Source organism: Mustelus asterias, chromosome 12, assembly GCF_964213995.1.
Source record: "Mustelus asterias chromosome 12, sMusAst1.hap1.1, whole genome shotgun sequence".
Lineage (NCBI taxonomy): Eukaryota > Metazoa > Chordata > Chondrichthyes > Carcharhiniformes > Triakidae > Mustelus > Mustelus asterias.
The window spans coordinates 27,880,910-27,896,138 of NC_135812.1; the positions used below are offsets into that span (position 1 = coordinate 27,880,910).

Sequence of the window (15,229 nt, forward strand, 5' to 3'; positions counted from 1 at the left end):
CATGCTAAATTGCTTGTTAGTGTCAGGGAGACTAATATGGTAAATGCATAGGGTTATGGCAATAGGGCCTGGGTGGGATTGTGGTCGGTGCACTTGATGGGCTGAATGGCCTCCTTCTGCACTGTAGGATTCTATGGTTCTATGACTTGCGTTCTTATTGATCCTTTCAGAGTGTCGTGCCATCCCAAAGCACTATACAGCCAATGAAATACTTTTGAAATGCAGTTAGTGCTGTAATGTAGGAAATCTGTCCGCCAATTTGCAGCAAGTGAACTCCCACAAACAGCAACATGATAAATAAGCAGGTCATCAGTTTTGATGATGTCAGTCAAAAAATAAACATTGGCCAGGACAATTGGCAGAACTCACCTGCTCTTGAATAGTGCCATGGGATTTTGTTTTCAATTCCAGCTGACAGGTAGATGGCACCTCCAACAGTGCAGCACTCCATCAGTACTGCATTGGAGTTTCAGTCTTGGGTGTTCACAACATTCCAGTCCAGAGCCGAACATGCTTTCAACTGGGCCAGAACTGACACCGCCAATTAGCAATTGGCTTATATCAAAATAAAGCTTTAGTTTTCAATATTATTCTCCTAAATCCCAGTGCCAGTATGGATAAGATTCACTTGCATTACATGTGGTTGGTAATTAAATGTGTTGTGCCTGCCAATCCATCTCCCTGGAATCCAAAATATATAGTGAGCTCACTGCAACTATTAATCATTTCAATATCCTGTCACTATTAGAAGTAAAATTATAACCCTAATAAGCAATAAGAAAGCATGCATGTGTTTACAATGCACTCAACTGGCACTTCACATTGCCTTAGAGGTTTAGTGCACAGAGACTTTGTAATTTATTTTGTTTATAATTCCAGGAACAGAAATGTTGTGGAACATTGTGGAGGGCCAATGGATATTAATTTCAATGCTTATCAATCATTTGTTACCTTTATATCTTCCTCTGTTTGCTGTTCCTCCACTTCCCCAATTCACTGTGAATCAAGTGGGTGGTCAGAATCTATTGCGTGCGAGAATGGAAAATTTGGCATTTCAGCCAAAACTCAATTCACTTTCCGTGGCACGGGAAAACTCCAGCCGCTCACGAGGATGGAAGTTTTCAGCCAATGTATGGTGGGATTCAGAAGTCGATAGAGAAAATCATGTCCATGGTGTCCAATGTATTCTCAAATTGTACTTTTTTTTATTCATTCGTGGGGCGTGGATGTTGTGGGTCCAGCTCTAGTTGCCCTTGTTCAGAGGGCAGTTGAGAGTCAACCACATTGCTGTAGCTCTGGAGTCACATGTAGGCCAGATCAGGTAGAGATGGCAGATTTCCTTCCCTAAAGGACATTAGTGAACCAGATGGGCTTTAACGACCATTGACAATGGTTTCATGGTCATCAGTAGATTCTTAATTCCAGATTTTTTTATTGAAATCAAATTTTTCCATATTGGCTTAGACATTGTGATCAGTGGCAAAGGAATGACACTCACCTTGTTGACAGCTGCCCACAAAAGAGCACAAACATCCTTAAATTCAGCATTGGTTTTAGCATGGAGTCCCCTATGAGAAATGTGCTGTGTCAATGAGTTGAGCACAAAAGAGTGAAGCTCTTCCCTCCAATTGAAGATTCCTCGCTGAGAGTCTAAACCAGAAACCTTAATGCAAAAAATAAAAATGACATTGAAATGATGTTGGGAAAGTGAACTAAACACTGGGAAATACAAATGTGATTAAGATAGAGATATAAAAAAGACAGAAAAAGTAAAAACAAATGTAAGTTTTCAACACTAATTTTCTTCTAAGGGAATAAGTCTCCACAGTTGTAAAAATAACTTTTTCAGGGATGGAGAGGTTGTCCAGAAGTAATTGTCACCTACAGCACTGTCAAATGCACAATTCTGAAAGCACTGGTGCTAACAATTTTATTAAGACGTTTAACAACACCAGGTTAGTCCAACAGGTTTATTTGGTAGCAAAAGCCACACAAGCTTTCGGAGCCCCAAGCCCTTCTTCAGGTGAGTGGGAATTCTGTTCACAAACAGGGCATTATAAAGACACAAACTCAATTTACATGAATAATGGTTGGAATGCGAATACTTACAGCTAATCAAGTCTTTAAGATACAAACAGTGTGAGTGGAGAGAGCATCAAGCCAGGCTAAAGAGAATACTCACCTGAAGAAGGGGCTTGGGGCTCCGAAAGCTTGTGTGGCTTTTGCTACCAAATAAACCTGTTGGACTTTAACCTGGTGTTGTTAAACTTCTTACTGTGTTTACCCCAGTCCAACGCCGGCACCTCCACATCATGGCTAACAATTTTAGCCATCCATAGTAGGGAACTAGTTTTTAAAAATTCATTCGTGGGACATGGGTGTTGTGGGTCCATCTCTAGTTGTCCTTGTTCATAGGACAGTTGAGAGTCAACCACATTGCTGTGGCTCTGGAGTCACATGTAGGCCAGATCAGGTAAAGATGGCAGATTTCCTTTCCTAAAGGACATTAATGAACCAGAAGGGCTTTCACGACCATTGACAATGGTTTCATGGTCATCAGTAGATTCTTAATTCCAGATTTTTTTTATTGAATTCAAATTCCACCATCTGCCATGGCAGGATTGGAACCTGGGTCCCCAGAACATTAGGTGAGTTTCTGGATTAATAGTCCAGCGATCATACCAGTGGGCAAGTATCGCAAGTTCATGTGTCATAGTCATTTAAGCGCCCAGTCTATTGGGTAGCACTGCAACAGTGCACCTCGAGGAAGAGTGTTGTATCTCTAACAATGAGAGTGGTGCATTTGCTGAGGTTCCATATTTAATTGCTAATGCCAGTAGTTTCTTTCAGATTTACCCCATAATACAGTGAGCGATGGTGACCTGTCGTTGTTATGACCATAAAATCTGGGTCAATATACTGAGCCCTCAATCTCTGGCCTGAGCCCCAGTATCTATTGCCATTTTTTTCAATGTCTCCATTAAATGTATCGATTCTCAAATTCAGACACAAATTCAGTCTATTGACAACCTACTTTTGCAGATATTGAATACAGGAGTTGGAATGTCTTGTTGAAGTTGTACAAGACATTGGTAAGGCCACACTTGGAGTACTGTGTACAGTTTGTCACCCTATTATAGAAAGAATATTATTAAACTAGGAAAGATTTACTAGGATGCTACCGGGACTTGATGGTTTGAGTTATAAGGAGAGGCTAGATAGACTGGGACTTTTTTCTCTGGAGCGTAGAAGGCTGAGGGGTGATCTTATAGAGGTCTATAAAATAATGAGAGGCACAGATCAGCGAGATAGTCAATATCTTTTCCCAAAGGAAGGGGAGTCTAAAACTAGAGGGCATAGGTGTAAGATGAGAGGGGAGAGATACAAAAGTATCCAGAGGGGCAATTCCTTCACACAGGGTGGTGAGTATCTGGAACAAGCTGCCAGAGGTAGTAGTAGAGGCGGGTACAATTTTGTCTTTTAAAAAGCATTTAGACAGATACATGGGTAAGATGGGTATAGAGGGATATGGACCAAATGTGGGCAATTGTGATTAGCTGAGGGGTTTAAAAAAAAGGCGGCATGGACAAGTTGGGCCGAAGGGCCTGTTTCCATGCTGTCAACTTCTATGATTCTATAATCAGCTCTTTACATCTTCTTCGATATATATCATTGCCAAGGGACTATCTATTTGACTTATTTCTTAGCATGGATCTTGAATTTTGCAGCCAAGCTTAATGATATATTCTTATAGTATCAGTTTCCTACAGTTCAAATGTTTTGGCAGGATATTCCTGCCCTGACTATCAAGAAGTGTGAATCTTCTCCAGTTTTGAAATTAGGATCATTCCTTGATAGGAAAGGTGAAAACACTTGGCCTTTGGTTTTACAATTTGAATGTAAATTTGATTGTGCTGTGCCAACTCCACTGTCAGAGCTAATTAACAGTCACAGAGCAAGTTCATTAACAGTGGCAGCTGAATCTACAAAAGGGAATTGCAATAACTCCATTGAGTAATATTATTCGTTTGGAATAATATATTTTCTTCACAGCTTGGAGCCAACTGAGATCTTTGTGATATAAAGCCTCCAAGTAGTCTGTTTAAAAAACACTGTTTATAACCAAACCCAGCTATATTACACCAGCAATGAAAGGAGAACAGTAAATGCAAGGTTTTGTTGCTCTTGTGAAGCCTCATGAGACACAAGTACGCATTGGAGATAAGACTACAACTCTGATTCTCCAAGTCTATATCAGTAGTTCAGTCATATTCCTGTACTGTAAAGCGTTCTGACTACCTCAGTGAATTTGTTAAAAATTAATTTATAGGACGGGGCCAGGTAAGGACAGCAGATTTCCTTTCCAAAAGGACATTAGTGAACCAGATGGGTTTTTCCGACAATTGGCAATGATTTCATGGTCATCATTAGAGTTTTAATTCCAGATTTTATTGAATTCAAACTTCACCATCTTCAGTGGTGGGATTTGAACCCGGGTCTCTGGATTATTAGTTCAGTAACAATACCACTGCGCCTCCCCATCAATTGCAACACGGTAAACATAGAAAATAGGAGCTGGAATAGATCATTTGTCCTGCCATTCAATATCATCATGACTGCTGCTCTGTCTCAATGCCATACTCCAACCCTCTCTTCATACTCCTGACATCTTTAGAGTCTAACAATCTATCTATTCACTCCTTCAGTATAATCAGTGATTTGGCCCCCATGGCCTTCTATGGTAGAGAATTCTGCAGGTTCACCACCCTCTGAATGAATCATAGAATCCTACAGTGCAGAAGGAGGCCATTCGGCCCATCGAGTCTGCACTGACTGCAATCCCACCCAGGCTCTATCCCCATAACCCCCTGCATTTACCCTAGCTAGTCCCTCAGACACTAAGCGGCAATTTAGCAGGGCCAATCCACCTAACTGCGCATATCTTTGGACTGTTTCTCTTCGTCTCAGTCCTAAATGGCTACCCCATATCCTGAGACTGTGACTTCTAGTTCTAGATCCCCCAGCCAGAGGAAACAGTATCCCTGCATCCAGTCTGTCCAGCCCTGTCAGAACTTTAAATGTTTCAATGAGGTCCCCTCTCATTCTTCTAAAATTCATTGATTACAGGCCAAGTCAACCCAATCTCTCTTTATACGACAATCCTGTCATCTCGGGAATCAGTCTTGTGAACCTTCGTTGCACTTCCTCTATGGCTAGTATATCCTTTCTTAGGTAAGAAGACCACAACTACACACAATTCTCCAGGTATGGTCTTACCAAGGCTCTAAACAGTTGCAGTAAGACACCCTTGCTCCTGTATTCAAATCTTCTTGCAATAAAGGCCAACATATAATTTGCCTTACCAACTTTTTGCTGAACCTACATATTTGCTTTCAGTGACTGGTGTACAAGGACACCCGGGTCTCTTTGTACCTCAGCATTTCCCAATCTATCACCGTTTAAAGAATACTCCTCCATCACTTTCTTCCTATCAAAGTGGATAACTTTACATTTATCCATGTTATACTGCATCTGCTTTGTATTTTTGTTCACTCACTCAAACTGTCTAAATCACCTTGAAGCCTCTTAACATTCTTCTCACAACTCACAGTCCCACCAGTTTTGTGCCATCAGCAAACTTGGAAATATTACATTTGGTTCCCTCATCCAAATAATTGATGTATATTGTGAATAGCTGGGGCCCAAGCACTAATACTTGTGGTACCTCACTAGTCACCGCCTGCTGCTCCGAAAAAGACCCATTTATTCCCACATTCTTTCCTGTCTGCTAACCAATTCTTGATCCATGCCAATATATTACCCTCAATCCCATGCATTTTAATTTTGCGCGCTAATTTCTTGCATGGAATTTTATCAGAAGCTTTCTGAACATCCAAATACACCACATCCACTGTTTTTCCCTTATCTAGTCTGGTAGTTATATCCTCAAAAAGACTCCAGTAGGCTTGTTGAACATGATTTCCCTTTCATAAATTCGTGTTGACTTTTTCTAATCCTGTTGATATTTTCTAAGTGTCCTGTTATCACATCCAAAACACCAGCAATTTCCCCACTATTGAAATTTGGCTAACTGGTCAATAATTCCTTGTTTTCTCCCTCCTTATCTTTTTTAAGTAGCGGGGTTACATCTGCCACCCTCCAATCTGCTGAGATTGTTTCAGAATCTATAGAATTCTGGAAGATGACAACCAACACATCTTCTATTACTATGGCCACCTCCTTTAGAACCCTGGGATGGAGATTATCAAGCCCTGGGCATTTATCAACTTTCAGTTCCATTAATTTCTTGAGCTTTTTTTTCGTAATACTAATTGCCTTCAATTCCTCCCACTCGCTAGATCCTTGATTCCTTAACATTTCTGGAAAGCCGTTTGCGTTTTTCGCCATGAAGAAAGAACTAAAATAGTTGTTTAATTGCTCTGCCATTTCCCTGTTCTCTATATTTATACATTCTCCAATTTTGGACTATAAGGGACCTACGTTTGTCTTCACTAATCTTTTTACATACTGAAGTTTTTACTGTCTGCTTTTAAGCTGCATGTTTACTCTGATATACTCCATCCTTTGCTCAATTCGAAACTGTTCTCAATCCTCACGTTTGCCACTTTTTCTGGCAACCTTCTATGAATCCTCTTTGTAGTTAATGCTATCCTTCATTTCTTTGTTAGCCATGGTTGGGCCACTTTTCCTGTTGTGTTTTTGCACCAGAAAGCGATGTATAACTGCTGCAATGCATGCATTCCTTCCTTAAATAATAATCATTGCCTGTTCTCCATCATGCCGATTAAATGAAGTTCCCCAGCTCGCCCCTCATAACCTTCCCAGTTTCCTCTGTTTAGACTTGGGACCCTAGTTTCAGATTGGACTACTTCACGTTCCATCTTAATGAAGAATTCTATCCTGGATGGTCACTGATCCCACACACAAGATAATTAATTAATCCCTTCTCATTGCACAGTACCAAGGCCTGAATTTTTCAGATCGCGGGGGCTCAACCAGTGCTCAAATGAGCATTGATTTGTAGCAGGCGGGACATCTATCCTCACTTGGAAGGGAGGCCCACCTTGGAAAGCTGTTGGCCAATCAGATTGCCTGACACCTTTCAAGCTCATCCAGACACAGTAAATTATCGACTGACTCCTTTCTACCCCATTGACTGACTCTTCCCTGCCCCATTGACTGGTTCCACTCGGTTTCGGAATCCCTACAGTACAGAAGGAGGCCATTCAGCCCATTTGAGCCTGCGCCGACGACAATCCCACTCAAGTCTTATCCCTGTAATTTATCCTGCTAATCTCTCTGGCACCAAGGGTCAATTTAGCATGGCCAATCCACCTAACTCGCACATCTTTGGACTGTGGGAGGAAACCGGGGCACCCGGAGGAAACCCACGCAGACATGGGGCGAATGTGCAAGCTCTACACAGACAGACACCCGAGGTGGCAATTGAACCCGGGTCCCTGGCGCTGTGAGGCAGCAGTGCTAACCACTGTGCCACCGTGCCGCCTACTGACCGGTTTCACTCTCTCTCACTGACCAATAGTCCTCTCTGTTCCACTGACGGGTTCCTCTCTGCCCCATTGGCTGACTCTTCCCTGTCCCTGAACCGATTCTACTGTCTCACTGACCAACTCCTCACATATACCAACCCTGCACCTCATTTCATTTATCCAGCCAAACCTCAAGCTAGGTTCCAGATGAAAGTGAGGTTATTCAAAAAATAAATGAGTCACTTTTAACATGTTTTTCTACCACTGTTTCACATTCGCATTTTTGTGCTAAGCAAATTCACAGTTGCTTGGTTTGAACTAAGAATATGTGACAGTATCTTGCCCCTGGCATCAGAGTTCATCGACCTGATGCAGGAGAAGAATTAATGTTATTACTGCTTGAATAAATCAGCAGCCAGATACCTAATTAATACTGGCCCAAAATGTTTTAATAAAAATATTTCCATATATACAACATATTAAAACCTTATGACTGCACATGGGTCCTTGTGCAATTATAAAGTCCTATGTTTATACTGGTGTAAATCTGCCAATACTAAAATTGCACTGTGTGACGACGCTGTAATGTCAGCACGGCTAGAAGGTATCATTATGTGTTTTATGTAGTTGGTTGCCAGGATAAAAGTGGATATAGAGAGTTTTGATGGAATATTAAAATACAGGTAGAATCTGAATTTAAAACGTTGGCTGAATTAGATCTGTGTCCCCTGCTCGAATTAAGTTTCATCTTCTAACCCTGAAAACGGCACACAAGGCAGAATTTAATGAGGTGGTGGGGGCCCCGGCGTCCGCCACAGAAAGGGCAGGATCCCCACTGACCTGATCTCTGGCAGCTCCAAGGGAATTAAGTCCCTTATTCTAAGTGGGTACATCCTGCCCCCGGGACCCCCAGCTCCACAGGGATTTTAATTGCTGCACTTCCCTAATATGGCGGAAATCCCACCCTTGAGAGCAGCAGGCCGATCAGAGGCTGGCCACTGTTCATTAGCAGCGCACCACCAGGAATGGTAGATTCTGTTGGTAATCCACTCGGGCCTTCACCCAGGGATCCCTGGAGAAAGGTAAGTAGCAGCGGGATGCAGGTTACGGGGTGGGGTTACTGGCGGGGGCCAGGTCTGAGGATTCGGAGGAAAGAGCAGGGGGCATCCTCCTTTGATGATGCCGTGTCCCTTGATCTGACAGTGAGTGTCTTTGAACAAGGGCCACCCACAATGCCCCCTGCCCACCCCACCCTCCTCCCCCAGGTGGGCCACAAGCAAATCTGACTCTCCTGCATGGTAAATACTCTCTTACTGGTTGGATATCAGCAGCGTTGGGCTTCGGCCCTCAAATGGGTATTAATTATCCACCTAACATCCTCAACTGGTTTACTGGCAGGAAGGCCAGACACCAGCCTTCCCGCAGGGAGGCAGTGGGGTTCCCATCCCGCATCCGCCCACCTGATCGGACACCAACCCCCCACCCCGATCCCCGACCTTCGAAACTCACCTCCGGGGCGGGTATTATATTCTGTCCAAGGTCTTTACTCACCATGTGAAGAGCCGTGAGAGGTCAACTTTTGTGCATTAAATTTAGATGAATGAGGTTCTCTCATTTCTACATGTCCTCAGCCCACTTCTCTCCTTTCACTTTGGAACTTCTTGGAGCCAGATTGTTTACACAACAGAAACCGGGAAGTGTTAGAAATGGACATCATTAAGCAAGTGAAAGAGAAAGCTATCAATGCTCAGTGATTATTTCAGATGTTCTGAATTAATGTTCCTTTTTTAATTATCTCTATTTACTGGTTACAAATAGTGAGGCAACTAAGGCAGGAAAATGCGCACACATGCAAATCTCTTAAAGGCGAACAGAGATATGTACAGTCTTCAAAATGTCATTGATTTCTATGAACTTTATGTATAGCATGTACTGTCAGCATTGAAGCCAGAAACATACATTGATTAAGTGCTGTCATCATTTTCAAAGAGTGAAGCGTTGCTCTTATGATTACAATTACATGTTAGATTTTTTTTCTCTGCCATCTTTTCCTCTGATTAACTTTTATCATCTCTCATCGTTTTATGTTGCTTTTGATTATCCCTTGGATGGCAAACAGTTCCAGGAAGATTGAGATTGTAAATTGAAGTGATGAAAATTTTTTCCCCATTCTGAACCCAAGGGCAATGAACCCAACTGAGGTCAACCCATACACAGACACTGGATGAGTTTGATGCCACGGCCCACTGGCCAGTATTTCTTGGAGGCAGGACCTCTGATCTTAAAGGGATGGATGCCCAACGCCAGGCAGTTAATTTCCTGGTGTGCGTGAAATTGCTTCAGGGTTCCTAAAGCTTTCTGAACACCATTTGAACCTGTTGGTGAGGTCCTGAAGTCCTCAGGAAAATCCTGCCCATGGTGTCAATTTTATTAACACTGTCACCTGGCCAATTTTGTTACCAACCTTTTCAAGCACTCAATATTTGTGGTGTTATCTAACCAAGCTACAGGTTTAAGGATGTTTGAGCACAGGCTGAAACATACCATCTGTTTAGTATCCAGAAGCATGTGTACGGAAGCAGCGTTCATTAAACAATGTCAGCCTTGTGGCACAGTCAAATGATTCAATTATATCCAGGTAAAAATTGAGCACATCACGATGAAAATCGGATAATCTTTTGTAAAGGTTTTGTGCTTCAGTGCCAGTGAAGTGACCAGCATTATTCTCTGAGTTAATTTACTTTAAAGCTTCTAATGCAGAATCTGATTTTTTGATAGACTGAAAGAGGTTGGGGAAGACGGCACGTAAAGTATAATTAACCTATGGTGTCTTTTATGAATACTAGTAGGTTTCCCACAACATTATTCATAGTAACTGAAAAACTCTGCTGTTGCAAGGGATGCATGTAAGTGGGGAGGGTGAAAATCTCCACCGGCACTGACAGAAATTAAAGGAAGACACAAGAGATTTCCCCATAAATAATGAAGTATTTTTGATTAATCTCCGAAAAATGACAAGTGATAAATCCATTAGTTTCTGCCACCTACATAAATACATGTCTGCATGTAACATGGGGAAGCAACACTTTTTCTCACTGTCTAGCCAGGGTATGACTTTTAATAACAAGTATAAGATGTTTATAAAAATTAAGGAAACATTAAATATATTTTTATCTTTCCTCCTTTACCAACCATCTCTGGAAAATAGAGAATAAAAATAAACAAACATTGGAATTCAGAACATATATTTGGAACTTCCTCCGAGCGGCATGATGGCACAGTGGTTAACACTGCTGCCTCACAGCACCAGGGACCCGGGTTCGATTCATGGCTTGGGTCACTGTCTGTGCGGAGTTTACATGTTCTCCTCGTGTCTGCGTGGGTTTTCTCTGGATGCTCCGGTTTCCTCCCACAGTCTGAAAGACATGCTAGTTAGGTGTATTGGCCATGCTAAATTCTCCCTCTGTGTACCCGAACAGGCGCCAGAGGGTGGCAACTAGTGGATTTTGATAGTAACTTCATTGCAGTGTTAATGTAAGCCTTACTTGTGACACTAATAAATAAATAAATATTTTTCTAAGACATGTCGCTCATTAATAGGAAGAAATGTTGTTTTGAGTATAAGAATACCTGAGAAATATAGATTTGATTTTGATTTGATTTATTATTGTCACGTGTATTAACATACAGTGAAAAGTATTGTTTCTTGCACGCTATACAGTCAAAACATACCGTTCATAGAGAAGGAAACGAGAGAGTGCAGAATGTAGTGTTACAGTCATAGCTAGGGTGTAGAGAAAGAACAACTTAATGCAAGGTAAATCCATTCAGAAGTCTGACAGCAGCAGGGAAGAAGCTGTTCTTGAGTCGGTTGGTACGTAACCTCAGACTTTTGTATCTTTTTCCCGAAGGAAGAAGATGGGAGAGAGAATGCCTGGGGTGCGTAGGGTCCTTAATTATGCTGGCTGCTTTGCTGAGGTAGCGGGAAGTGTAGACAGAGTCAATGGATGGGAGGCTGGTTTGTGTGATGGATTGAGCTACATTCATGACCTTTTGTATTCCTTGCGGTCTTGGGCAGAGCAGGAGCCATACCAAGCTGTGATACAACCAGAAAGAATGCTTTCTACAGTGCAACTGTAAAAGTTGGTGAGAGTCGTAGCTGACATGCCAAATTTCCTTAGTCTTCTGAGAAAGTAGAAGCGTTGGTGGGCTTTCTTAACTATAGTGTCGGCATGGGGGGACCAGGACAGGTTGTTGATGATCTGGACACCTAAAAACTTGAAGCTCTCGACCCTTTCTACTTCATCCCCATTGATGTAGCCAGGGGCATGTTCTCCTTTATGCTTCCTGAAGTTGATGACAATCTCCTTTATTTTGTTGAGATTGAGGGAGAGATTATTGTTGCCGCACCAGTTCACCAGATTCTCTATCTCATTCCTGTACTCTGTCTCATCATTGTTTGAGATTTGACCCACGACGGTGGTGTCGTCAGCAAACTTGAAAATCGAGTTGGAAGAGAATTTGGCCACAGTTATAGGTGTATAAGGAGTATAGTAGGGGGCTGAGAACAGCCTTGTGGGGCACCGGTGTTGAGGATAATCGTGGAGGAGGTGTTGATGATCGTGGAGGAGGTGAGAGAGCATTACTGTACTCAAGACTTTGCTCTCCAAATGGTGGCCTGCAGGATTCTTTTTCCCTCCAGTGTCTGCGTTCGCTTCTCGAACTGAATCTGCTAACCACAGTTGGAGGATATTAATTAGAACATCATGTAAGCATTTTTACTTTTAAACTTGCCTCAGAAAATGTAGAACGACTATTGTTTTATGATTTTGCTTGTTTTTATGATATAAAAATGTTTTACCTGCATGTTGGCTAGCTGAAGTAAAAACAAGCTGTTGTGAAAAACTAATTTGAGTTACTTAATTGTGGTATTTTGTCTCTTTTTGGAAATTTTGTATATTAAAAAAAGTTGTGAACTTTGCGTATCAACTGAGCAGCTGTAGGTTTACATTTGGAGACGTGAGCACCCGTGGAAATGGTGATATGTTTCCAAGTCCTGTGACAATTGCAGGTGGTGGCATTCACATGTGCTCGCTGCCTTTTTTTCTAGATGGTAGAGGTCGTGGGTTTGGGCGATGCTGGTGAAGAAGCTTTGGCAAGTCATTGCAGTGCATCTTGTAGCTGATACAAACTGCTGCCACTGTGTACTACGGATGGAGGGAGTGACTGATTAAAGTGGTAGATGTGGTGACCAATAGCTTGTTCAGAAGGAGCAATGAATTCATCAGATTCTCAGCATATGTTGACAGTCAGGCTGCTCGAGCAGTTAGCTTCAGAACCATTGCTCAGTTTGCACAGGTACAGGGTGTAATCGACTGGCACACGTGGCCCTTCGAGCACCCTGGGAACAGCCAGCGACATTTGTAAATTGGAAGGTGCTTCACCCCCTTAACGTCTGTGACCACAAGACAAGAATTATGCAAATGTGACACCAGAGTGTCATCAATGAAGCACTGCAGAGGAGCTGCACACTTCTCAACAAGAACAACCATAGAGCAGAACATAGGATTGTCCAAAATGCACTTCTGATACCTGGACCAGCCCAGTGGCGCTTTACAATCCACACCACAGAGTGTGAACAGGACTATTGTTGTCTGCTCTGTCTTGCACAAGATTGCACAGACGAGAAGAATTGTCAATCCAGGACTTGGAGGAGCTGCGAACCAAATCAGATGAGGGTGTCAGGGAGGAATATGAAGAAATGGACTGAAATCTTGTGGCAGCTCATTGAGATGTCCGAACCATAGTGAGAGACACCAGGGCTGTCAGGCACAACCTGAATCCCAATCGTTTTGACTGGGAGTGATGCACATACCTGATCAGAATTTCCTTGCCCGCAAACCTTTACCTGCTCTGACTGTGCACCCTCTCTCTGGTCTCACTACACTTTCACCCACTGGGAGAAAAGGGAAGTGCACTGTTCTCTCACAGGATGAAAATAGATGACTCACCTCAAGGATACTGGCTTCCCACTGGTACGCAAGTCTTTGAAGCTATTATAAGCCATCCTTGCCTACATTGTCAAGGCCATGATTCCATGAGTATCGCACTCTCGCTTGTCAATGACCTTGGTCAATCTCCTTGGCAAGTCATTTATGGAGAGGTCAGCAAAGGTTGCATATTCAGCAATGTCGCATTACCTTGAGAATACAAATCAACCCATACAAATGACTACCCAATGAAGACTGACCTCTAACACACTGTCACATTGTTGCTGACACAGGTGGGATGTCCCTCAGTCCCTTTCATACAGCAATAATAGCCAAACATGAAGCATGACAGTGTAGTATGTCCTCCGAAAGGGAATCTTCCAACAAATGCACATAGTACAAACAAAATAAATTGTGATCTCTGTATACATATAACCATAAGTGACTCAGCACTGGTGCTAACACTGTGCCCTCAATACTTACTTTTTCTTTTGATGATCATTACATCTTGGTGTGACCCGGACATTAACAGTTAATGAGATAGGCTCCTGAGGGGTGGTACCCCATTGCATGTGATGACCTTGGGGGCCATCCTCTTGTGTTCTGAGGCCTTGAGGACTACTGGGGCACTGCTGCACAGGTGCAGGACCTCCATACTGGGCTTTGCCTGCTGGAGGCCCCAATGTCACAGGGAAAGAGATCATAGAGTCATAGAGGTTTACAGCATGGAAACAGGCCCTTCGGCCCAACTTGTCCATGCCGGCCTTATTTTTTTTTAAAAACCCCTAAGCTAATCCCAATTGCCCGCATTTGGCCCATATCCCTCTACCCATCGTATCCATGTAACTATCTAAATGCTTTTTTAAAAAATTAAATTGTACCCGCCTCTACTACTACCTCTGGCAGCTTGTTCCAGATACTCACCACCCTCTGTGTGGAAAGATTGCCCCACTGGACACGTTTGTATCTCTCCCTTCTCACCTTAAACCTAGGTCAGGAGTAAACCTAGGTCCCAGATCAGGAGTAACCATTAATCGCAAGGCTGGATGGATTCCTCCATTGTCTGTGCAAGGTTCCACACACACACATTTTGGCATCTCTGCCAAATGTTCCCCAATCTGCCTTCGCATTTCCAGCAGGCCTACTGTGGCCAAGACCAGAGGCGGCTCATCAGCATGGGCCAGATCCCCAACAGTCATCTCTGACTGTCCGGGATCTCAGCTGACAACCTCCCTCAGCTGCTGGGATGTAAATGTAATTGATCATCAGCATGTAGTGGCACGGTAGCACAATGGTTAGCACGTTTGTCTTACAGCACCAGGGGACCTGGCCTCAATTCCAGCCTCGGGTGTGGAGTTTACATGTTCTCCTCGTGTCTGCGTGGGTTTCCTCCTGGGGGCTCTGATTTCCTCCCACAGTCCAATGCACGTCAGGTGGATTTGCCATGTTAAATTGCCCCTTAGTGCCCAAAGTTTGTAGGTTAGAGGATCAGCGGGGTAAATATGTGAGATTACAGCGTTAGAGCCTGTGTGGGATGCCGCGTTGGAGAGTCGTTGCAGACTTGATGGGTTGAATGGCCTCCTTCTGCACTGTAGGAATTCTGTGTGCCCCCAATTCCAAAACAACCCACAGAAAGCCATGTGAGTGGAACTTCCATGGCGGAGTTGAGGGAGAGGCAGATTATGGTACATCCTCATCTTCATCTTTGTCAGGGGTGGGGTCACTGGT

The 15,229-nt window shown here is 43.1% G+C and overlaps 1 protein-coding gene across 1 annotated transcript in view; it reads left to right on the top strand.

Moving 5' to 3' along the window:
• LOC144501333 (double C2-like domain-containing protein beta) overlaps positions 1 to 15,229 on the top strand; it is a 297,483-nt gene that overhangs the window by 215,475 nt on the left and 66,779 nt on the right. The gene's annotated exons all lie outside the window — the stretch shown is intronic.